The sequence below is a fragment of the Ailuropoda melanoleuca genome, chromosome 5, assembly GCF_002007445.2.
Source record: "Ailuropoda melanoleuca isolate Jingjing chromosome 5, ASM200744v2, whole genome shotgun sequence".
NCBI lineage: Eukaryota > Metazoa > Chordata > Mammalia > Carnivora > Ursidae > Ailuropoda > Ailuropoda melanoleuca.
In genome coordinates this window covers 25,536,629-25,560,388 of record NC_048222.1, presented here as the reverse complement: position 1 = coordinate 25,560,388, position 23,760 = coordinate 25,536,629, and the positions used below count along the sequence as shown (strand labels likewise).

Below are 23,760 nucleotides of genomic sequence, written 5' to 3'. Positions count from 1 at the left end.
GTCAACGTCAGCCAATCCCACTTGGACACCTGGGAGGTGTTGAGCCAACATTCACTCCAGGGCAGCATGGGGCACAAAGGCTGTAATTCTGGGGGCCCTGGGGGCTCCTTGGGGAAAGAGTGGAGCATGTCCCACCCAGTTCTTAGGACAGGAAGAAGACAGCGAGGCAGGAAGAATGTCCCGTCCAGGAACATAGTGCAAGAGTCTGTGTGTCAGGAGCGTTTCCTGGGTGGGAACTTGCAGGTAAGCTTTGTGTTCAGACAGGTAGTGGGATAGTGAATAACTCCCCTTCTAGAACCTCCAGTACTTGCTGCCCAGAAGGCACAGATGGATAGTCTGGAGAATTCCATACCTACTGATGCCTGGTGTGCCTGCAGCCTGGTCGCCGTAGGAGCTGGGAGACTGCAGAGAAATTAAAGAGGAAGTTTCTCAGTCTTCATACGCTGAGTGAACCCCTGGCAAGTGTCCGCACTAAAGGCAGCAGGCAAGCCACTTAGCCTCTGAGTCTGTGCCTGAGTCTCAAAAACGGGTTCTTGCCGGACGATGGGGGGCTGGAACGGGAGAGCGTGTCTCAGGCTCTGGCACAGGGGAGGGTCTTGATCATAACAAGAGGTTATTTGCTGCAGGACAAACGCGGTGCATACTGATTTCCGTTCTGCTTCTGCACCAAGCTCTCGCTTGGCGGCAGAGCCCAGCCAACTCATTCCAGGGGCTCTCCCCAGTGACTGTAAAGTGCGCCTCAGTTTAACTCAGTTCAAGACACCCTGGCTTGTGAGCTCTCCAGGAAGCGGTGGCTCTCCCAGCTGGAAGGAAGCCATGCAGGGAGGGGGCTAAAGCCTGGCATGGGGGGGATGACCTCTGTTCCTTTGAGCAACCCTTCTCGGGGTCTCGCCCAGCAGAACCCCACCTGGCAGCGATGGTGGTGGCTCTTGACTTTATTCCAGCCTTCCAGCCTCGGGGATGGTACCTGCCAAGACCGCTTCACGGGTTGCCGTTGGAAACAGATGAGACGTTGTAAATGAACCAGTAACCAGAGTAAATAATAATTTTATTGAATATAGCCATGTACTTACTTATATACTTACGGATGGATGGATGGATGGATGGATGGATGGATGGATGGATTGACTGGTCATGATGACTCGGAAAACTGCAGATGTAAAAGCCGTGGGGAGCGCTGAAGCCCTGTTGTCATGGGAGGCGTGGGGAGAGGCCTGAGCCGAGAACCAAGAAACCCGGTTTAGTGGTGACTCATTTACAACTCCCTGTGTGACCTCCAGTTACCTCTCTGCCCTTAGGTGTTCTCATTGTTAGTATAATGTGTGGGTTCCCCACAAAATTCTGGGGAGGACCATCCCTGATGATAAATGTGGGGCATTCTATAAATTGCCAAGCTCTCTAAAAATGTTATTTTTTTCCAGTTACTTAATTTGCATTTTATCATCAGTTCCCCACAAACCACCCGTGACACAGGGGAGTGGCATCTCCGAGTTCAGAAGATCCCAAAGACATCCTCCCACACCACTGATGCTAGCTTTGCTTGAGGCGGTCCTTTCCAGGCCGCCCAGCCACAGTCCTGTAAAGATAAGCCCAAGTGGGCAAAGTGCCCACGGGAGCCGGGAGTCCAGACGCCCAGAGTGACATTGAGTCAAACCGTCTCTAGTGGAAATGTCCCCCACGACTCCAGCTCCCTCTCCACTCGGGGGTTCTTAGTCACCACCCGTTCGTTCTTTCTTAGTATAGTAGTGCTGTTGTGTCCATTTCATGTTAGTGTCAGTGCCCTCAGCTCTTCCCAGAATCAGGTGGGTCAGAACCACGTTCATGTGGGGACCCACCAAGGCTTGGGGGGTGTGGGCTGAACCACGTCTCTCCCCAAAAAACGTGTTGAAGTCCTAACCCCCAGTATCCCCGAATGTGAACTTATTTGGAAGTATGGTCATACTAGAGTAGGGTGGGGCCTAATCCAATAGCACTGGTGTTTTTATAAGAGGAGGCCACACGGAGAAGGCCGAGGAGGACGCAGACGGAGGCTGCAGTTACAGCTGCAAGCCAAGGAAGGCCAAGGGTGGCCAGTGACCTCAGAAGCTAAGAGAAAGGCTGGAGATTCTCCCCTAGAGCCTTCAAGACAACACGGCCCTGCCAACACCTTGATGTCCAAATGTAGCCTCTAGAACTGGGAGAAAGGAGGTGTCTATGGTTTGAAACTCCCTGGTTTATAGTAGCTTGTTAGGTAGCCCGAGGAGATGAATGCTGTCGGGGAACGGAGGGCTCTGATTTCCACCCCTGACTCAACGGCCCACACTGGCCATGCCTCCTTGGCCCAGTCTCTGGACCTCAGATTCCCCACCTGTAAAAAAGAGGGGCTGTGTTGGATCAGCATTTGCCAATTTTGTTGATAATTAGAATTACTTGGGATACTTATTAAAATCATAGCTTATGAGACCTTTCCTCTGGATTTTTGGAGTCAGTGGGTCTGGGCCAGGGCCAGAAATCTATGTTTTTGAGAAACTCTAGGTGGGAGCAATGACTGGCATCTTGCTGCCCCTGCCCTCACTGGTGTTCCAGGCTTCTCAAGGGTCAAGCTTTGCCCCTTGACCCCATGTGCTCTGTTGCAAGCCTACCGTGGATGGTGCATGTTTTCATCTAGATTGCAAGCCCAAGAGGGCAGAACCGTGTCTGTCTCGCAGCCAGTGAGCATGCCTAGGAATCGTGCACTGAAAGAAGGGGTGAATCATGTTTCCTGCACATGTCGTGCTCTGGGATGTGTGATTAAGGACCTTGCAAGTTCTTGTTCTCAAGCTCTCAGATGTGCCTCCCTGCCGCCAGTCTGGCCCCATCCCTGACTCCACCCTCTGTGCTCTTTCAGGGAAGAACATTCTACAGACTCAGTCCTAAGTCACTTGATTCTGTGGAGTGAGTTCTGTGATTCTTCCCATTTTACAGATAGGGTAAAAGGTCCAGTGACTTCCTCAAGGTCACAAAACCAGTGCAGAGCTGTGGTTTGAACTTGGGGGTCCAGTGTCAGCACCTGAATCCCTCCGTCACACCACCATCTCTCCGCTCAGTCAACCCTGTGCCAGTAGGATCCTGTCCAAGCAACTAGACCAGCCCATCTTTCACCCCACTTCCCTCTCTGGAAAGATCTGTCACTCTCCTTACCCACTCACTGTACTCTGGTCGCTCCTCCCCCTGTTGGCCTTTCTCCCTGGGCTGCTCTGCTGTTGGAAACTCCTTTCCTTCATACCCAGAGAGCTGTTCGTCTGGGCTGCCACGGAGTGAGCCTTTGGGGTGTGTGGCCGTCATAGCATACATGTTGTGACCATTGTAACTCGCCCACCAGCTTCGAGTCCTCCCTTCCTTCATGTCTTTGCTCACGTGTTACCTTCCCAGTGAGGGCTTCCAGAACCATCTTTTAAAATTTTGCAATATCCCACCCCACAGCCCTCTATACCCCCTTCTTTATGTTTTTCCATGGCATCCATCCCAATCTAATAAACTATCATTTAATCACACGCGTGGTCTACCCTCTGTCTCACTTCCCGAGCACGCAAGCTCCATGAGGACAGGCAGTTTTGCTGTGTGATTTCACGGCATCCTCTCCAGTGCCTGGGACCGGGCCTGGACCGCCGAATAGTGAAGGAGTGCGTTCCGCACAACTGTGTGTCTCTCTCCCTCCTACGAGTGGAGCGCCTCTCAGGAGGGACTTTCTCTGATTCATTTCTATGACTCCAGCAACTAACAGATGGCCTGGCTCTTAGTACGACCTCAGGAAGACTGGGGTGAATAAATGCGGAAGTGAATGAACGAATGGATGAACGAGCAGGTGGATCTCTTTTCCAGAGTTTGCTTGGCCAAATGCAGTGAGTAAGTGTCTGTAGCCCACCTGTGGCTGCTCCTTGGGGTGGAATGCACCCCAACACCACCTCTGGAACATTTATNGACATTTATAGCCCCAGGAGTTCACTCTGGGCTGTACGTGTTGAACAGAGCGATCGAGTCCAGCCAGCCTGGGTAAAGCCGTGCCATCAGCTGGGGTGACAGCCTCACCGGTGCCCCTCCCTTGCTCTGCCACTTTCACCTTCCCTGGGGGGCGAACTGGGCCTCCCGTCACTTTGTGAGAAAAATTGGCCTCCTCACCCTGACCCCTCAGAGGAAGTGCCTCCGCTTGCTCAGCGGTCCCCAGCAGGTGCCTCTCAGGGAACAGAGAAAAGGACAGGGACAGCAGCTCCAGGTGACCGTCCACTCCCTGCTCCCTGTGCCTTCTCGGCCCAGCAGCACTTGGATGCACTGCTCTGGCTTTTTTCTCCCCGTCCTCTTGCTCCTGTTCAAGCCTCGGCACAGACAGGAGAGCGACGGTCCACCTCGGAAAGCTAAGGTGCTTGCGGGTGTCCCTCCAGGTTCACTGCTGCTTCTCCACCCTGAGCGCTGTCACAAGCCAGGAAAGGACTGCTTGTTGGCTGGAAGCTGGGTGAATGGGGGAGTCTGGCTGAGCTGGAGCTCACAGTCGGGGCCCCCGTGGAGCAAGCAAGGCCCTCTCTTGCTGCAGAAGCCACGCAGCTTTCCCTCTCCTGGGTGCAGGGATGTGGACCATGGGGGCGTCCCTGGAGCAGGGGGAGTCTTCGCTGCTTTGGGCAGAGGGTGAGCCCGAAAGCTCCAGGCATAATTCAGAGGCTGTGCGGCCAGGCCGGGAAGGTAGGGCCAGCAGCCAGAGCTCCAAGGTCAAGGGGATCTCAGACCTTCATCAATCTGGCTGGGAGGAAGGGCCTGTAATCTTAGCCTTCAAGGTAAGAGCCAGGAGACAGATTCAGAAAGAACATATAATTCGAAAGAACCCACAGATTCTCTTCATTTTTTTTCCCTATTTATGCTTCCTTAAAAGTTAGGTCATTGGCTTAATTCATTCTTTCCTTCAAGAAGCTAAATGGCTCTATTCATTGATCTATTCATTCCTTTAAGTTGCATATTGATTTCCTCCCATTCATCCTTCTGCTAATTAATTAATTAGCTAATTAATGAATTAAAAATATTTATCAAGTGCCACGTTTCAGACTGTATTCTAGGTGCCAGGCACAGCAGTAAACATGACTAAGTGGCTGGGCTAGGGTTTCAGGAGGAAACTGAACCCACCCCACACAAGTCAAGTGACTTACCGAGGTGTGGGTGGGGGTAAAAGAACAGATGAAGAATGGCCAGTCTCCCAGTGACAGCGAGGAGCCATTACCGCTGGCCTTGAGGGCAAGGGAAGGAAGTGGCATTGAGAAGGGAGGGGTGGAGGAGGGCCACCTGCTGACACCTGCACTTGGGGACTTGGGGACCAGACAGCTATTGCCAGAGAGGCTGAACTGGCAGCGGGGGAGGGGTAGCAGGGAAGAAGCGCCCACCTCCTTGTCTTTCTACCCTTCGTTTTCCTGCCCACACCTCTCTCGGGCTGACAGCTGGTTGCAAGGGAGTTAGCCAATGCCACCCCTCAGGCCGGCTCCCCAGGGCAAGATCAGGACAGGGAAGGTGGGGACTGGAGCCAGGGAGGCAAGGAGAGTGACCAGCACAAGACCCAATGCCAGCTGGGCTACACATTCTAGCTGGGGGACAGAGATCAGCAAACAGGCAAACATCCAGCAAAGGGTGGTCGGTACCATGCCGAAGGAAAACCAGGGCGGGAGAGATGGAGGTCAGGGGGTGACTAATTACAAGCTTGCCTTTCATATCAGGGTGTCAGGGGGCCCTCTCCAATGGGTCCTATCGGAGCGGAGGCCAGAGGGAAGTAAGCGGCGAGTCCTTTGCAGATCTGGGGGAGGCCATTGCGGGCAGGGGAACAGCAGGCACAAAAGACTCTGAGACCAGAGTGTACTAGAACCACTCGAGGGCACCAAGGGATCCAGCTGACCAGAGTGGAGGGGTAGGGGGAAGGAAATGGGGGGACAGCGTCTTCGGGGTCAGAGGCTCTAGCCCTTGCTAAGGCTTGAGAACATAACCCTGAGCTGAGAGGGTCAGGAGCCATCGGGAGGGGCATTTTCTGAGCATGGGAGGGACAAGCTCCAACCTCCACTATAAAGAGCACTTAGCTGCTCTGTGGGGAAGTGGGGGCGGGGGCAGGGCAGGGGCAGGGAGAGCAGGCAGGGTGCCGTGGCACTGGTTCCTCCCAGAGCTGCCAAGACGGCTTGGAGGAGGGCTGAAGAGCAGGAACTGATGGGAGGCGGTCGGATTCTGGATCGTGAGGTGGGCTGTGGACAGCAGGTAGGACCGCAATGCCACTCACCAGGACAGGGGGACTGTGGAGGAGCTGGTTTGCGGTGGGAAGGTGGCAGGCTGCAGGCCTTGGTGAGTTCGAGATGCTGGTTATTCATTCGAGTGTGCGGGCTGAGCGCCGCCCAAGAGGCCCGCCCTGGCCTCAGACACATGACTCCCTCCAAGTGCTTGCTCGACTCAGAACTGACCTGGCCACTTCATCGGCTTTATTGGGTCACCCTAACTCTGAGGTTTCTTTGAGTACCCAAGTGCCGATGTCACGTGGGCTGGCCCGGAACGCGGGACACCTGGGCTGGGATGGAACCGTGGGAGTCGTCAGCACACAGGTGGGATCAGAGCCGCCCAGGAAGCCGGTGCAGAGTGAACAGGGCGAGGGGGAGGGGGCGGCCCCAAGGAAGAACGTGTGGAAGGCAGCCAGAGAGACGGGAGAGAACCCCGCAGCCATTCAGATGAGCGCTTCCGAGTCTCAGGAAGATCCAAGCCAACTGGCATCGGGCCCACAGCCCTTCCCTTGACATCTAAGGGCCACACGCTGAGTCTCCCTGGAGAGCACAAGTTCCCTGGACTTGCTCGGGCCATCAGAGCCGGCTCCGTGCTTGTTTGTCAACTCTGGTCAAGCTGAACAAGAACCTGGGAGAAACTCTGAATGAACAGCTAAGTATAAATATTTACTTGGACCCTCTGAATTTCAGAAATGGTTGACTTGTAAGTGATAAAATGGGTACAATTGATAAGGCTTTGCCAGGGGCTGAGGATTAGGTCCATACATTATTAATCCCGTCATGGAGCCACGCTGTCGTGTTTCCATGTTTAAGGTGCAGGCAAGGAGGCCAGCTCAAGGCGGGTACCTGAATTGCCTCAGGTCACAGCGCGGGCTGGCGGCGGTCCGTGCGGGTGCCAGGGCCTTGCTCGGCGGCCTTAACCAAACTCAGGAGCCGGGAAGAGGGTCTGAATCCTCAGACATTCCACTCCAAGTTTTTCTTTTCTTAAAGTTGATATTTCGAACTTACTTCAAAACCATGATTAAAGCAAGCAGAGGTCTGCCCAGGCTTCTCCTTAAGGGCTTGTGAGGTCAGAGTCAGAGCTCCATGAGGGGCTCCCGTCAGACCCAAAATGATACCCAGCAGGCCATAGGCATCCACGGAGAGACTGTGCATCCAGGTTCTGGAAATAGGCAGAAAACGTGGGAAGCAGGCAGCAAGAAAAGCACCTGGTTAGGAGGTCCCTGCTCCCACCCACCCCCACTGCAGGGCACTGAGTGCCGTTGCCACCAGACCCTCACTAGACAGTGCTTCGCTTCCTCGGTGGCACCCACGGCTCTCAGTCAGACTCGGGGCCCAGTGCTGGTGGGACCCCCTGGCAGCCAGTCTAGGCTGAGCACTCTTGCCGGAATTTTCTGAGAGCAAGAGAGAGCTCAGCGGGCACTGTGGCTTCTCCGATCAGTTTGTCACAAATATGCGTGAAGGGCCTACTACGTGCTGGACTCTGTTCTGGATACTGGGATGACAGCAGTGATGAGAGATGAGTCCCCTGTCCATCCCCCACCTCCATGGAGTTGCATTCTGCAGGGGAGAAAAGACAGGAGCCCCAAAACAGACAAAAAAACCCAAACAGAACGTCAGGTTTTAAGTATGCTGAAGAAAATAAAAGGTACTGAAAGAGAGAGAAAGAGGGAAGGTGGGAGAGAGAAGGAGAGGGAGAGGACAGGGAGAAGAAGGAGGAGTCAGAAAAGGAGGAACGGAGAGACAGACAGGCAGACAGGCTGACGGGGAGTCGGGTGGGTTTGGTTGAGTCAGGGAGGTGACAGAAGGCCTTTCGAAGGAGATGTGCAAGATAAGTTACCTGCGGAACAAGAGTGAAGCAGCCCTAGGTGGTTTGGGGACAGATCTCTGGGCAGAAGGAGCGGCCGGTCCAAATGCCCCAAGATGGCAGAACCTGGGTGTTCGGGAGGAGGGGAGAAGGCCTGGGTGAGGGGTGTGTGGAGGCCGAAGGAGAGAGCAGAGTGAAAAGCTGGAGAGGCAGACGTGGGCCTTGTCACCGGGGGCCTTCGCGACCTTCTTAAGTCCCGAAGCTGGAAACCAGGTCGGGAGGGGCCTACCCCTCGTTCTTCTGGTGCCACTTGGGTGAACAAGGAGGAAGGTCTGACTCTGGGCACAGGGAACGGCACGTCAGGACTTGTTCTAGGAAAGTCACTGGAGGCTGTAAGCCGAGTGGGTCCCGAGGGCTGGGTGTTTGCAGAGGATGTCGCTTTGGCCATCGCTGGATGGCGAGCAGCTGTGGAAGGGGAAGGGGTGAGCCGGACAGCTCTCTGAAGGCTGTGCAGGCAGGGTCCGGGGACAGATGTGCCATCTGCCCAGGATATAACTGCAGGCCGAGGTGGTGAGAGTTGTCATGATTCAGAGAGGCACCAGGAGGGAATTCAGAGGGAGGAAGGAGTCTGCTTTTTGGCCTGGGAACTGGGAGCGGGCTGGATGAGGCGGGAGGCCTGACAAAAGAGGGGATTTGGGCAGGGGTATCAGAAGTTCAGTTTGCATACGGGTGGGCTGAAGGCTGGGGGCGAGTCTGGGTGAGGTCGACTAGGTCGAGAGTGTGGGCGGAGCAGAGAAGAGGCCTTGGCAAAGGCTGAGTCCTGGGGGAGCCTCTAGTCTCAGTGGCCTCGTGGGGAAGGAGGAGCCGCTGAGGACAAAACCGGGCCAGCGTGTTGACCAGAAGACAGGACAAGGAAGTTTCTAGAAGGACCCAGAAGGAAGAGGAGTGGTCACCTTCATGAAAGCCGCTGAGAGGTCACAGGGAATTGACTAGTGACTTTGGATGATTGATGTTCTCAGTAAGAGCAGCTTGAGCCGTGTGACGGGTCTAAACCCTCCGCTGAAGGCGACGAAGGAAGGGAGCCAGTGAACCCCTGGGACAGTTGAGCTGCGACTAAGAGCAAGGAAATGGGGGATAACAGAAGGTCACGGGGTCAAAGGAAGTTTTTTTTTTTCTAATTGAGGTGAGCTTAACATAAAATTAACCATTTTCTACATTCACAGTGTTCTGCCACCACCAGCTCTGTCTAGCTCCCCCAAAACACTCATCTCCCCCCAAATAAGCCCATCGAACACTGGCATTCCACAGGCCCCTCCCCCAGTCTGCTTTCAGCCTCTGTGGGGCTGCCTTTTCTGCGCGGTCCATCTAAGCAGAGTCACGAAACAGGTGACTGTTTGTGTCCAGCTTTTTCGCCTCAGCATAGGGTTTTCGAGGTTCTTCCGCACTGTAAGCCTGTATCCGGACTTCATTCCTTTCTGAATGCTAATCCAGGTGTGGATAGACCACAACTGTGTATCCATTCATTACCTAATGGACACTGGGACTCTTTCCACATTTTAACTACTGTAAATAGCACGGCTGTGAGCATTCGAGAACAAGCTCTGTTTGAACACCTGTTTTCAATTCCCTTGGGTTTATACCCAGGAACGGTATTGCTGGGTCCCAAGGTAATTCTGTGTGTGCTCTTTGGGAAACCATCAAACTGCTTCCCACAGTCACTGCTGCGGCTGACATCCCCAGTGGCAGTGTAGGAGGGTTCTGGTTTCTCCACATCCTTCTCCAATGCTTCTAGATTTACTGATTTAATTGAGAGAGTGGGTGGGGGGGAGGCAGAGGGAGAGAGAGATGGAGGAGAAAACTCCCTGCTGACCGTGGAGCCTGACATGGGCCTCAAACTCACAACCCTGAGATCAGGACCTGAGCTGAAACCAAGAGTAAGATGCCCAACTGACTGAGCCACCCAGGTGCCCCCTCCCCAATACTTCTTAGTTTAGATTTTGTTTTTTAGTTGGTGATGTTAAGACACCTTTGTATATAGCCTAGAAAGATCCAGTGGAGAAGGAGAAATTGATGATGCTGAAAGGAAATGGGAAGACCCTGGAGAAGGTGAGATGGATGTGCCCACAAGACCTACAATGGCAGACCCTCCAAAGTGAGAAGTCTTTTTGGATGCTGCATGGCCAAAGAGAGAGAGAGAGAGATGTGTCTGACACCCAGGTGCTGAGGCTCACTCTGATGGGCTCACTCATCTCTGGTGAGGGGCTTCCCCTCCAGAGCAGCAGTGAACAGAGGGTAGGCGGGGGGTGGTGGTAGAATGGGTCGTCTTGCTTTAAATGTCAATTCTCATCCACAAGTCATGGTGCTTTAGGCAAGCGGGGTGATCTTGGGAACCCCAGGATACTTGGCCACAGAATGGAGGGAAAAAACACTTAGTGGCTGCTCTTAGGATTAAATGAGGCTGTGCCTAACCAGTGCCTGGCACAAAGTAGGTGCTTACTAAATGCAGGTCCCTTCCATTGGCTCATCCTTCTGACCCGATTGTAAATTACCCAATGGAAGTAATAGATTTACCCTTCTCTGCAGCCTTCTCAGTGTCTAGCACTATGGACCATGCAGTTGGTGCTCCATAAACACTCGAAAAAGAATAAACAAACAAGAGTAAAAATAATGATCAACAAAGAGACTCCCCCAGACAATAGCAACACTGGGTGCTCGACACAGCAGGCAATTCCAAGGGCAGCATCTCGTTTGGTCTGTACGACGTGACCCTGAGATGAGCACTCCCTTATCCCCACCTTCAGACAGGTGACTTGCCCGTGTGACATGGCTGGGGAGTGGCAGGCTGGGATTCCAGGTCTGACATCAAATCCCAGGCTCTTAGTCATCATGTTATACTAACAATCCAGATGTTGCTAAACCAGTGGTTGAATAATCCTGGCATTGAGAATGATCTCCTGCAGCTAAAATGATGTCGAGAGAGAGGTCGGGTGACTGGGGAAAGAAAGGGCTGGGCACCAGCTGGATAATTGCAGAAGCTTTGAAAAGCCTGGGGGAGCGATCGCACTGTCCAGGTGTGCCTGCATTTCCTTACGCACAGCTGAAATCACCCCGGGGCCCAGGAATGTCATCTTCCTGGTGTGCAAGTTGTGTCAGTCATCGGCAGTTGGTTGGTAAAAACACCTGTGGTAGATGCTTCGCAAGGATCAGGTGATTTCTTCCTGCTCTCCAGGCCACCCTTTTGTAAACCTCAAGGTTGGGAAACTGGGGAAATGGAATTAGCCACGAGCAGGTTGCCTGGGTGCTCTGAACTGACGCCAAGGGAATTGGATGGGCTTTCCCAGGTTCCCCAAATGGTGCTATCTCCCAGGACCTAAGCACATGCCTGAACCAGGCACAGAGTCCCTTTTGCATGCTGGCTGGGACTCCCAGGAGCCCATCTTCGCTTCCCACGCCATCGGCTCTCTGTGCACTGGTCAAGAGGAGGCTGTGGGTGCCCTTGGCTGACCTTGGATCTTGCCCTGCGCTGCCCAGCCACGCTCTTGGATTCCTCACCTCTGTCCCTCGCCTCTCTGCACCACTCCAGACCTCCATTTATCTCAGAGTCCTGAAAACAGAGTAGGATTTGCACGTGGGCACCTCTTTCGCTCTAGAGGAACAGGGCAGGAGGACACTGTGACGTTCCTAGAGTAATGACAGCGACGCCCACAGGTACAGCGTCTCCGAGGCGATGGCTCTCACGTATCTCTCATTGGGCTGATTGCACTCCTACAGCAACAGAGTAGCAAGCGTAAATCCTTCATCCTGCGCCTTTGCGCTTAGGACCCGATCTCCATGCATCCATCTGTGTCCTGTTTTACAGCTGTTGCCCTTGCCACAGTCTGGGCAGGCTGGTCCCACGCTAGCCACACCCTCCTGTTAGCAAGAAGCCCTCCGACACCCAGGAAGTTCAGTCCAATAATCCGCGGTGGCTTCAAGGGAATGCCTCTACCTTTGACTCTGGTCCAGAACTTGACTCTCACCCGGGCAGGTTTTTTATCAACTGAGCTAGCCTCAGTTGTGCGCTGTTAATCATTTATCTCTTATCTCTCACCCGTGGAGACAGGCTTCAAGGGATGTTTACAGTAACAGCTGGATGCAGTTTAATTGTTAATGCTGCTTGCTGTCACAATTCCCCAGGCTTAGATGGGATTATATGGGGAGCTGAGTTACCTATGAAGCATATGATCTTTGCTCTTCCGACTGTAACAGCAAGGGAAGCTCCCGGAACCAGGTGAGTTGCATCGGCTTTGGCGATGTTTTCAAGAGTCTGTGAGACTCTGGCCGAGCACCTGGAATAAGGGAATTGAAAAGTGAGGGATCTGAAAATCAATTTGGTGACGATGAAGTGAGAATATGCACTGACATGCTTAATATGGTGTTTAATAAATGCTGACATAAAGATGAAATTGGTTATGAGTGATTATGGCTAAGGCTGCTAATCCAGGAATCTCCTTCTGCCCGCCCCTTCCTCCCTCCCTCTCCTTCTTTTTCTTTCTCTCCTTCTCTCTCTCTCTCAAGGCTGCTCTATTTTCCACATTCCTTTTCAATATGCTGTTTTAGGGTCCGCGTTAACTCTGTGCCAAAGTCAGCAGAACCTTCACCCTGAAACTTAAGAATAAAGTCACAGCCAAGGATTACTCAATCAAAAACTGGGGGGAGTAGGAAGTATGTGGCATTTCCCATGGCGAGCTGTCAGCCAGGGGCTGGACTGCACACAAGGCCACAGCTGCAGGCGTTTGGAGGGAGGTGGCCTGCAGCTTGGGGGAGCCAGCCCTGGGAGCACAGGTTCACCGGTGCTGTCTGTGCCGTTCTGTGGTGTCCTGATGTGAGTCGTGCCTTTCCTTTGCCTCTGTCCGTGCTCCCACCCAACACAGGCTTGCGAGCTACGATGTGACTTGACGCTGTCTTAGGCTCAGACGCACCCTGTGTGACAGGTAGGGCGGGTAACGATACTTCTCCAAGGCTTGCCTACTTTGTTTGCAACGTGGCTGGCCATCGGATTGAAGCATGGTGCCCCTGAAAGTTCTAGTCTCAGTAGCAGAGGCGGTTTTCTCAGTATTTAATCCCAGGTGGGGGGGGGCTCCGCAGGGTAGGCGTTAACCCTATAGTTGCTGGGTGAGGCAGGTGGGCACCCTGGGGACTGGGAACGGGGCTGTTCCCCAATGGGTGTGGTGCAGTTCAAACTTTAAAGGACTAGCATGGCCATACTAGTGGACACTTTTTGTATTCTTACTGCAGATTGAGAAGACAGGCAGCTAGCGGTTTTAGAACCTCATGCCTAGAGCTCATATTTACGCTATGTTCTATTTATTCATTGTTCTATGTAAGCTTTCGAGAATTATTTTGAGCCAGTGTAGGGCTCTCTATTCATATGCCAAGTGGTTCCCCCTCCTTTTTTCTCGTAACCAGACACTGTCTTGGAATGGTGTTCCAGAACGACCCTGACAAATGAATGCCTCATCTGTGCTCCACAGGGACCATTCAGTGGGAGTCTGGTGATGCTGGTGACCATTTGGCATTTATTATGTGCTTCATATGCACGGACTCACTTGATCTAAGCCCTGTGAGATATGTCCTGTTGTTCTTCCTCACTTGACATGTAAAGAAACAGAGGTACAGAGAGGTTAAGCAACTTGCCCCAAGTCACACAGCTAGTGAGCTATAGAGCTGGGGCTTGAGCTCATGGCTCTGTGCGGCCTGGGGTGCACGCTGTCTGCACCTGGCCTTGTGCCGTGCTGGGGCGGCTTCCCACCTGGGACATGATGTCTCAGGGACGAGGAGGTCATTGTCAGCTCTGTGGTGGTCTCTGTAGGGTGAGGCACAGAGTCTCACCTTCAAGACTCACCTCCTCTGCACGACTGTCTGTTCCTTCTGGAAAAACTGAATCACCTCCTTCTGCGCATGGGAAGAAGGAAAGGCATTCTAGGCTGAGGGACAGCCAAAGCACCATGAGAATGGCCTGAAAAGGGAGGTCCCGTGGGCTGGAGTGTCCCTGGGTGTGTGTGCTGGGATGAGACAGGCAGGGTCCCTCAGAGGAGGGCCTCGGATGTCCCCCTCCCATGCTGGCCACGGAAGTTCACCAACCAATATACCCCATCAGGCCAGCTCAAACGACTTCTGTATCTCAGAACCCATCATCCTATCTGAACTACATATTCTTCCAGAATTGCACTTTTTATGTCTCCTTGGCTCCTTGGCACATTAATTAAAATTTTCTTAAATTTAAAGCAATTTTTTTTAAACTTGCTTTTCCAGTTATAGAAGTGGGTTTTTTTGGTTTATGGCTTTTTGGGGTTTTGTTTTGTTTTTTTTTTTTTTTTGGTGTCAAAAATTGGAAAAGCGTAGGAAAACAAACCAGACAAAAATGGGCTAAACTACCACGGCCAAGTAGAAACAGCTGTTCTGTGTTGCTACTTCCAGGGAGTCTATTTTCGCTGCCCGTAAGTGTGTGATGTGTCCTCTGCTCACCTCGAGAGCCCAGGCTCCTGCCGCTCGCCTGCCCTGTGCTGGGCCGGGCCCCTCGCCTTCCCCGGGCCCCAGGAGCCCTCTGTACGCTCTTCCCAAATGGGCTCTTCCCCTAAAATAGGGAGGTTCCATGAGGGCAGGGAAAAATCTGTCTTGCTCTGACCTGGGTATTACCGGCTTAACGAATAATTGTGGAATAAATAACTTTATGTATCAACGTTTAAAAAAATCTTAATTTTATATGAAAAAACACACGGGCATAGTTTAAGTCCTTATATCACATAATAGCGTGGATATGTTAGTACGTACATCTATTCTTAATGCTAATAGACAGTCTTTTATCGATTTTTCTCTGTCAAGTAAGATGAGCATTTCCCCATGACGTTAAATATTCTTTAACATAGTTTTCAAATGCTACATGAGTTTCCATATATGGATGCACTATAACTTATTTAAATTTTCCTGCTAGATGTTTTTTCTACTGTGAATACCATTTGTGAACAATCTCGGCTGAAATCTGTGCCCTTTCTTTATTACTGCTTTTGGATAACTTTCTATAAATGGAGTAGCTGGGCCAAAGGGCCTACATATTTTTATGGTTCTAGAAACTTATTTCTGCCCTCCAAAACACCTGCACATTTTTCTCCTTCTGTCCTGCCAGTGATTTCGGTTACAATTTTGGCGACTGTTTCCAATTTGACAGGGAAGATTGGTACTTCATTTAATTTATACCACTTTTATTTTCACGTCTTGGGGACAGAAATTTTGGTGTTTCCAAGATCTTCCCGCCATAAGAATGACCATCTGAATGAGAATGTTTGAATGTTCAGGGGAGGGGCCTGTGTTTAATAAGCAACATGGCAAGTGTGGGAAACACAGATGTCCAGCACCCCCATCCCGCATGCTGCAGATGGGGGCACTGAGGCCAGACAGGAGCAGGGAGACGCCTTGGTCTCCAGGGGAGCTGGGCACTGCCGTCCTGGTGTCCACACCAGCAACACCTCCATTTGGGGGCCACCTCCCCTGATTGAGCATTGGTGACAGCAAGTCTCTAATGACTTCTTCCTTTTTTTCTCTTTCTCAGGAACAAGGAAACCCAGTCCAAAAATCTGAAAAATAAACCATGAAGTGCAGTGGAAAGGACTCCGCAGATTCCAAAGAAAGTGATCTGGCGAGAATGAAATTGGTCAGTCCTGGTTTCCTTATCTCTCCCTGTTCTGGTGACGCTGGGACAGTCCCTCCCAGCCCCCTCGCCCTCCCAGGGAAATGTAGGTGGAGGCGAGATCAGGCAGAGAAGAGAGAGCAGGGGATAGAAGCAAGGGTGTGTGGGAAGTTGCCCTGTGAAGGGGAAAGCGTGTGCTATGAGGCACAGGCCACTGATCATATTGTAATTTGGTTGATGGTGACTCTACGGTCTGCTGGTAGCCTTTGGGACCTGGAGGGAAAGTGGTTTCCACTCCAAAGGTCATTTCGCAACAAGGGGACATGGGTGTGTGAGCGATGACGTCGTTGTCCTTGTGGATACACTGAAACCCATCCCCCCACTCCCCCCCCCCTCAAGGCCTGGTCCACCTGCCCCAGAGAGGCTCTCACTCCTCAGGGATCCTTGCACCTTCTTTTAAACCAGACTCAAAAACCAAAGCTAGACAGCACCTGCTCTGTGTGGGGACTTTACCCGGGTCTCCCCTTTGGTTCTCTTGGCCACACCACAGTGAAGACATCACCACCTTCATTTTACAGGCGAGGAACTGAGGCTCACACAGGGATGAAGCCACTTGTCCAAGGCTACATAGCTAGTTTGCGGGGGAGTGGTCTTGAACCCTGGTCCCTTTGTGCCTCATCTCCTATAACGTCTGCAGAAGAAAATATGTGCAGATTTTTAATAAACCTTATTTAGCCAGACAAAGATCCACACAGGTGTATGTATCAAACTGCCCAAGAAATGTGGAACTGGCAGGTGGAGAGGGATGGTCCCCACCCTCAGGTGTGAAACAGAGGCTCAGGGAGGGCCCAGCCACGTCCTCAGGTCATCCAGGGATGAGGCAGAGTCACACGAAATAAGCAGGCATTCCCTCCAAGGACACACTCCTACGAGCTGGAGTCAAGGCTCTGCTGTCCAGGCATTGGGTGTGACGAAGGAAGTGGTACAGTCATCTCAATCACTCTGCTTAAATGACAGTCAATAACCCCCCCCCTTTTTTTTTCCTTTCCTGCCCTTTCCTGGTACAACGTTTTCATCTTGTCCAAGCTTCAGATTACCACCCAGAGGACAGTTTGAGTTCAGTCCCAGAAAGTATCTACCTGGCTCTTCCCTGAGCGAGGCGGGAAGAAAATTCGGAATCCAAAGAGGCTTGGGACACTGGGTTAGCTGCTCGGGCCGCCATGACCGAGCACCACGAGCTGGGGGCTTAAACAACAGAGAGGTACTTTCTCACGGTCCCGGAGGCCAGAGGCCGGAGGCTGGAGTCTGAGATCAAGGGTATCAGCAAGGTTGATTCCCTCTGAGGCCTCTGTCCTTGGTGTGTAGACAGGCTGTCCTGTCCCCGTGTCCTCACACAGACTTTCTTTTATGTGCGTCTGTGTCCCAAGGTCTTCTTATAAAGACACTAGTCATATTGGATTTGGGTCTACCCTAGTGACCTTTTTACCTCACGCTCCTCTTTAAAGACACTGTCCCCCAAAACAGTCATGTTCTGAGGTGCTGGGGGTTAATGCTTCACTGGATGAATCTGGGAAGGGGGACACAGTTCACTCTACAACAGACAGAGCCCCTGCCCTTGGTGAGCTCTGGTGCAGAGGGAAAGACACACGTGAGGACTGACACTTGTAAGTAAGGGTGGTCACAGCCAGTGCAGTTGTGAGCAGCGTATGGAACACGGGGGCAGAGAGGGCCCAGCGGAGCTCCTGGGGGGAGCTGGTGAGAGAGCGGCGGACGGACGGATGAGCAAAGCTATGGGTAGTCATGGGTGAGCATGAGCAAGGACCAGGAGAACCTGGCAAGAGTAGGTTCTCAACAATAACGGTGGGTGGGTGTGTGCCTGCAGGAGTAATGTCAGGAGAGGATGCTCGTGCCCCAGCCCCAGCACACCTGGGAACAGCTGGCCAACGGCCACATCCTTGTTAGAGTTAATTTCCTCAGGGTCTGCCGGAGAGCAGGCCGAGCAACGTGGGAGTGGCAGCAGCGGTGCCAACTTCACTTCCTCCCTGTGACGTCAGCCTAGCAGCTCCTCAGATGGCTGCTGGAGGACGGGTGACACCATGGGTGTGAACGCAGCTGGCCGAGGGCAAAGCAGTGTAGACGTACTCCGTGAGCTGCAGGGGGAGGCTGCTCGGGTGATGGGAAGTCCCGGTGAACCGCCGTCTGGTCCAGGGAGGTGCGATGCGTCATGTTCGCCACCGAGAGACCAAACTTGAGCACTGGAACGGGTCTTAGCAATCGTCCAGGGACATCAGCCCGGCCCCAGACTTCCCCTTTCACCACTGAGGACGCTAATTCCCCACAGGGGCCCAGATCTTTCTACACAGAGTAGGCAGGATGGTACTTACTTAGAAAAGGGTGGGAGCGTTTGGGTCCAGATACGGCGCATTGTCCCGGGACGAGGTGATTTTAAAAATCCTACCTAGTATTCACTGTACGCTTGCTGTAAGCCGCCTGCTGTTTTCACGGTTCCACGTGCTTTTTAAGGATAAACTCGCAGAATCTTCCACAGGTCTATGAGGTGGTGACACTGTTATGCCCATGCTACAGAGGAGGACACTGTGCCACAGAGAGGCCGAGGGACTGGCACAAGGGCTCGCAGGTCCTAAGTGGCTGAGCGGAAGCTTGAACCCAGGCCGGCGCCACCCACTGAGCTGTGGCAACGTGAAGGGACAGGTCCTATCACCGTCAGCAAGCTTTCCCAGAAAGTAGAGCTGTTCATTTTGTCACCCTGAAAAGCGCTGGGAATTTGAAACCGCTTATCTGCCTGAAGGAAGGTAGCGCGGTTAACTCGGAGGCCACTCTCCAAGGAGCCGGAGCTCCGGCCTGGAGCTTGAGCGAGTCTGCTCTCAGGTGCGTGACTTTGGGCAAGTCACTGCTCCCCTCTGGGTCGGTTCAGCGCCAGCCAGGGAGAGAAGTTATGGACAGCCACTTCCACCAATAAGAGGAACTCTTCAGGCCAAGCACCGCCTCCATCCAGGCTGCGGGACCAAAAGGGAAAGTGAAGTCTGCACATGTCCAGTTTAAGCATCTGGGACAGCCCCTGGTGCAGGACCGGAACCCAGGGCAGCCTCGGGCCGTGGGTCTCCTTCCACCCCTGGGATCTGCATCTGCTCTGGCTTCTGGCCTCTGAGCTCAGATTCAGCAGGGCTTGGATCAGGGAGGTTGAGGCAGGACAGGTGTGCAGGGACGGCTCGGACAGGGGCTCAAGTCCACCCTCGAGTCTGCTGCTGGCCTGTGGACACGCTGTGCTCAGCCGGCAGGGCCTTTAACGCTTGCTGACTCTGGGAGCCTTCTTGGCACAGGGGCGTCCCATACACCAGACACAACCCCCCCAAACACACACACGCTTCACACTCAACTGTAGTTGCATATTGGTGTTGACCTCCTGGGTCCTGGGGCCTATGAGTTTTCAACCCCAATGGGAAGCACGGAACAATTTAAGAGAAGGAGGGTGGAGGCAGATCACTTGATTCAATTTGAGCTTTAGTGAGAACAGGTGAGACCCCCTGCTAGTGATGAGGAAGCCAGGGAGAATACACGGAGGAGCCGGAGCTGGGGGCGGGTAGGAAATGAGGATGAGCGTGAAACAAAGTCCCTATCGGGTCGGCCCAGTGTGGTCCCCAAGACACGGGGAGGCAGCTGGCCTGTCCCCTTCCCCGCCCCTTCCCATACCTTCAGAGCCAGCCATGCTCAACCATTCTGCTCTCCCACCTTCCCCGGGGCATCGACGCCTGTGGGTCTTGGCTCGTGCTCTCCCACCCCGCACCCCTTCTCTACCTGCATATTCCCTGGGGCTTACTCAGGACTCACCTCTTCCANGAGCCGGAGCTGGGGGGGGGTAGGAAATGAGGATGAGCATGAAACAAAGTCCCCATCGGGTTGGCCCAGTGTGGTCCCCAAGACACCGGGAGGCAGCTGGCCTGTCCCCTTCCCCGCCCCTTCCCATACCTTCAGAGCCAGCCATGCTCAACCATTCTGCTCTCCCACCTTCCCCGGGGCATCGACGCCTGTGGGTCTTGGCTCGTGCTCTCCCACCCCGCACCCCTTCTCTACCTGCATATTCCCTGGGGCTTACTCAGGACTCACCTCTTCCAGAGAGTCTTCAGTGATCCAGCCCCAGTTTCAATGTCTGTGATCCACTAAACCTAGTTTGCTTGCTTCTTGTCTCGTTTTGTGGACTTGATGCCTCCCTGGCCTTCGAGGGGTTCTGCATTCCCCAAACATACCTTTGCCCGCTGGCCTCTGTCCCTGCGTTCTGCCGCTGGGAGCAAATGGCCGAGGCACGCTGTCCTAAACTTGTCATGATTAAAGCCACTTCTCTGACATCTGAGGCAAATTGGCCACATGGTGAATGAATTCTGATGTCGAGTATGTGTGGAGGGGTCTTGCCTCCTTCATGCTTTCCCTGAGCCAGCTCGGGTGGGCAAGGAGGAGGTCTTCCCCGAGCCAGCGCTGAGTGAGCAGGACAGGGTAACGACCGAGTGGCAAGTCCTTTTTCTTCCAAACCCATTTGTTCTACAGTGCGGGGGCAGTCNCAGTCACTCCCACGTCCAGCATGCTGCTCGGGGCCATGTGTTTTCTGTTTCAGCCTCAGAATAACTACCGGACAGACAGTCCAGGCGGGATCAGTCTTCCGTTTTGCACTCGTAAACGGGGTGACTCAGAGAAGCAAAGTGACTTGGCTAAGGCCGCAGTTAGAAAGGCAGGGTAGGGACCCCACCAGGCTTCTCCTGCCACCAGTGACGTTCCGTTCTGCCCCGATCCTCAGAGAGGCACCCTGGCCGTATGCCCAGTGCTCCCTCGCTGCACGCTGTTGGGAGGGAAAAATCAAAGGTGCCAAAGGAAAAATCCGTGCCCTGGGTGGTGATTCCTGAGAAGGCAAGTTTCCCTTCCAGGACTCCTGGGTTGCTGCTATGACTGGGAGCTGGGGGAAAGCCCACGGTGCCCGTTTCCTGTTCAGACAAGACAGAACTGCCGTATTTCCTGCCGGGCCCCCGCCCCCTCGTGGACTCTGCCTCCTGCTCAGAGATGCCCTGGCATGGCCCGCGGCCGGAGGAGCATGGCCTCCTGGGCCTGGGCTCGCGCAGGGGCTGCCGAGCGTGGCCGCACCCCGAGAGGGACACCGGGCAGGAGGACCAGAAAGGTAAACGCAGAAACCACAGAAACCGGCCTCTGGACCCTGCTACGGGGCTCAGAGGCTCAGCGTGGGCGGCTGTGCTGCCTCCCTCCGCTGCCTGGAAGGCCTGGGGCCCCGGGTCATAGAAGTCTGCCGTGAGGGCCAGCATCCTGGTCCCCGTGACCTTGGCCATGGAGCTCCCGCCCTGGAGCTGCAGTTCTGGCAATGAGGCTGTGCTCCTGAAATGAGGCCGCGGCAGAGAGCTGCCTCGCATGTGCTGGGTGGTGTCCCCTTTTCCTTCCCCGCCCCCCACAGCTGGTACCCTCTGTCCCTGGGGCAGGTGATGCGAGGGGGTGGGCACCCGCTGGCCAAGCGGGGGCACAGGCCCCAGGGAGAGGCTCCCACCTGCCCTTCTCTATCCTCTGACTGGTGCAGACAAGGGGACAGTGATCAGGGCTGGAAGCCAGGGGGCTGAGGGATAGAAAGCACCCGGGAAGGCCCAGGGAGTCAGGAGGAGTGACATCTGTGCTGAGACCCAGAGGATAAGGGACTATGGAGAATGGGAGTTTTGTCCAAAATGCAGTTTTATTCCTTCGGTGAATCCTGTGCAGTTCAGACCCCCCTTACTGCAGGGAAAGATTCTGGACCCACAGCTGGCAATGTCCATCCCGGTGGCTTATCAACCTCCTTTCTCACACCCATCCGATCATGAGCATTTCCCAAATACCTTCTCTGCGGCAGGCTTGGTTCCTGGAAGCAAGACCTCCACCCTCAAAAAGTAAGACCCTTGCCCACTCTCCAGCCTCTGCTGCTAACGCTCACGCTCACGGGTGCAGGTTAGCTCAGCATAACAGCCCAGGAGGTGGGGTTTGTTATCATCCCCATTTTCAGATAAGAACACTGAGTCACAGAGCAGCTATGCAACCGGTCCAAGGTTACAGCCCAAAGTGGCAGAGCCCGGGGTAGGACAGAGTTGAATCATAGAGAAGTGTCAACATGAGAAGGTGGAGCTTCCAGAAGAGCTTTCAGAGGAGGGGACGCGGTCGTGGGTCTTGGATACAGAAGTCTCTAGAAGGGAGAATTCCTGGCGTACGTGGCCATACGGGCCAGGCCAAGAAAGACCTTGGCGCCTGACCTGAGCAGCAGCCATTCTGCACGGCTGGGCAAGAGGGAAAACAGAAGGAGTAAACAGCCTTTCTGAACACGCCCTTTGTCCTCATCCAGCCACACAGCCAGTCCTCCACAACCTGGACAGCCAGTGCTGTTCTTAGATCCATTTTCCAGCTGGGCAAGCTGAGACCCAGGAAGGTCAGGAAAGTGGCTCTGATTCCCACAGTTGAGTGCTCGGAACATCCCATGCTAGAGGAGACTACGGAGGTGGGCAGAGCAGGGAACTGGCTATTGGGGTCCAGCTTTCCCTTCCAAACAGCATTTGACCGGTGCAGTGGACCGGAACTGTGGACCTTGTCTGTTTTGTTTGCCACTGTATCCCTGGAGCTTGATCAGGGTCTGGCCCAAGAAGCACACACACGTTATGGAATAGCAGAGAAAGTGGCTTCCAAGAGCACCTGGGTCTCCTCCATCTGGAGACTGGCCTATAGTCCCCTGGCCAGCTTCGGATGGCAACCCCTCCTGCCTCCAGCTCCTGCCAGCTGGTCAGCTTTTGCCAAGTGGTCCAGATGCTTCCGCTCCGGGACCCTGTCCTGATTGTGACCATCCTTGGATGAGGCCAAAGGACAGGATTCCGTGGAGGCAGATGCCTNCTGGACCCACAGCTGGCAATGTCCATCCCGGTGGCTTATCAACCTCCTTTCTCACACCCATCCGATCATGAGCATTTCCCAAATACCTTCTCTGCGGCAGGCTTGGTTCCTGGAAGCAAGACCTCCACCCTCAAAAAGTAAGACCCTTGCCCACTCTCCAGCCTCTGCTGCTAACGCTCACGCTCACGGGTGCAGGTTAGCTCAGCATAACAGCCCAGGAGGTGGGGTTTGTTATCATCCCCATTTTCAGATAAGAACACTGAGTCACAGAGCAGCTATGCAACCGGTCCAAGGTTACAGCCCAAAGTGGCAGAGCCCGGGGTAGGACAGAGTTGAATCATAGAGAAGTGTCAACATGAGAAGGTGGAGCTTCCAGAAGAGCTTTCAGAGGAGGGGACGCGGTCGTGGGTCTTGGATACAGAAGTCTCTAGAAGGGAGAATTCCTGGCGTACGTGGCCATACGGGCCAGGCCAAGAAAGACCTTGGCGCCTGACCTGAGCAGCAGCCATTCTGCACGGCTGGGCAAGAGGGAAAACAGAAGGAGTAAACAGCCTTTCTGAACACGCCCTTTGTCCTCATCCAGCCACACAGCCAGTCCTCCACAACCTGGACAGCCAGTGCTGTTCTTAGATCCATTTTCCAGCTGGGCAAGCTGAGACCCAGGAAGGTCAGGAAAGTGGCTCTGATTCCCACAGTTGAGTGCTCGGAACATCCCATGCTAGAGGAGACTACGGAGGTGGGCAGAGCAGGGAACTGGCTATTGGGGTCCAGCTTTCCCTTCCAAACAGCATTTGACCGGTGCAGTGGACCGGAACTGTGGACCTTGTCTGTTTTGTTTGCCACTGTATCCCTGGAGCTTGATCAGGGTCTGGCCCAAGAAGCACACACACGTTATGGAATAGCAGAGAAAGTGGCTTCCAAGAGCACCTGGGTCTCCTCCATCTGGAGACTGGCCTATAGTCCCCTGGCCAGCTTCGGATGGCAACCCCTCCTGCCTCCAGCTCCTGCCAGCTGGTCAGCTTTTGCCAAGTGGTCCAGATGCTTCCGCTCCGGGACCCTGTCCTGATTGTGACCATCCTTGGATGAGGCCAAAGGACAGGATTCCGTGGAGGCAGATGCCT

The 23,760-nt window shown here is 53.8% G+C and overlaps 1 protein-coding gene and 1 long non-coding RNA gene across 7 annotated transcripts in view; one reads left to right on the top strand and one right to left on the bottom strand.

Annotated features, from left to right (window-relative positions):
* Positions 1-19,539, top strand: part of LOC117802302 — a 41,586-nt gene extending 22,047 nt beyond the window's left edge. The window contains exons 3-4 of the long non-coding RNA XR_004625413.1: positions 15,644-15,745; positions 18,270-19,539. This is a non-coding gene — a long non-coding RNA (uncharacterized LOC117802302). The remainder of the gene's footprint in view (positions 1-15,643; positions 15,746-18,269) is intronic.
* The window catches only part of EXOC2 (exocyst complex component 2), a 608,573-nt gene that overhangs the window by 351,413 nt on the left and 233,400 nt on the right, over positions 1-23,760 (bottom strand). The window lies entirely within an intron of this gene.